Below are 1,345 nucleotides of genomic sequence, written 5' to 3'. Positions count from 1 at the left end.
GACCGCTGCGCCCTGGAACACCGGCAGGGTTGGCAGAACGATCTCCCGAGGGCACTGGGGGGAGATGGGCACCGTGTAATGCGGTGTGATCCTCTCTGCCCCAGAAGGGCCTGCCCTCGCTAGTCCTATACTGAAATAGTCAGGACCGTTTGGTCGAGGACCTCTTCGCCTGAAGGACGGTCTGCAGATCCGGCTTAGGCTTCGAGGCCCCCAACCCAGAGCGCTGCTTCTGCCTCCGGTCCCGACGCGGGGGAACACGGGCGGCAACGCTCTGTTTTTGCGTCTCCCTATGTGAGGAGCTGGTACACGGTGGGGACTGCTGCCGCCCAGCAGCCCCCGGAGCTGAAATACGGCGAGGGAGGAACCGCTGAAACGCCACCACTTGTTTACGAGCCTCCTGGTCTCTGTTGACGACTGAATTGACAGCGTCGACAAACAGGCCAGAAGGGCTGGATTGGAGGATGGTCTCAACAACCTCAGTTGAGAGACCAGAAGCTACTAGTTGTGCCCCCTCAGGGGCCACACCCGTAACTTCCACAGCTCCGGGCGGGAGTGATAAATCGTGCCCTCCTAAAAGGCCTGGCCCATGACTTCGACACCTGAAGGTCGGGGAAAAATGGCAGGCTCCGGCATGGAGGTGGTGGCTTCGCGCGCATGAAGCGTTCATCCAACCTGTTTCGCTGCGGCTCGGCCTGCTTCTCGGTGGGCTTTTTAATTTGGCCACGGCACGAGTAAGCACCTCCACTAGCTCCTCATATTGGGGCGATTGAGGGGGCGAAACCTCTTCGACGTCCCCCACGTCAACCTCCTCGGAGGAAGACAGGAGAAGCGTCGAGCCGTCACCCCGGGAGGAAGTAGCCGCAGAACGGGCTTCTGAACCCAGAGATCGGGCACTGGATCTGGTGGGTGAGGAAGGAGATAGGGACTCGCCCGTCTCCATTCCCTCCGCCAGATCCAACTGCGAACCCCATGAATGCAGCAGCCGCTCCGACTCGACGGAAGCGGGGCCAGCACCGTGAGGAACGCTGGCGAAGTCTCCCTACTCAAAGAGAGCCCTCCAGGAGCGAAGCGTACGCAGTGGGAGGCGCTCGCAATGCGGGCAGCCGGCCCCCTCAAGAGCTGACTCTGTGTGCCTCGCTCCCAAGCAAACCACGCACAGGCTGTGTGTATCCGCACTCGTGATGTAACGTGGGCAGGGAGGAACACACAACCTATAACGTGGCTTGCACTCGCCCTTTGCATGCTTTGTCTTAGCGTGAGCTTTAGACATAGCTGCTTATACAGGTGCATCTCAATAAATTAGAATGTCGTGGAAAAGTTAATTTATTTCAGTAATTCAACTCAA

Source organism: Sinocyclocheilus anshuiensis, unplaced genomic scaffold (assembly GCF_001515605.1).
Source record: "Sinocyclocheilus anshuiensis isolate Anshui unplaced genomic scaffold, SAMN03320099.WGS_v1.1 scaffold166, whole genome shotgun sequence".
Taxonomy (NCBI): Eukaryota; Metazoa; Chordata; class Actinopteri; order Cypriniformes; family Cyprinidae; genus Sinocyclocheilus; species Sinocyclocheilus anshuiensis.
This window is presented reverse-complemented; position numbering follows the sequence as displayed.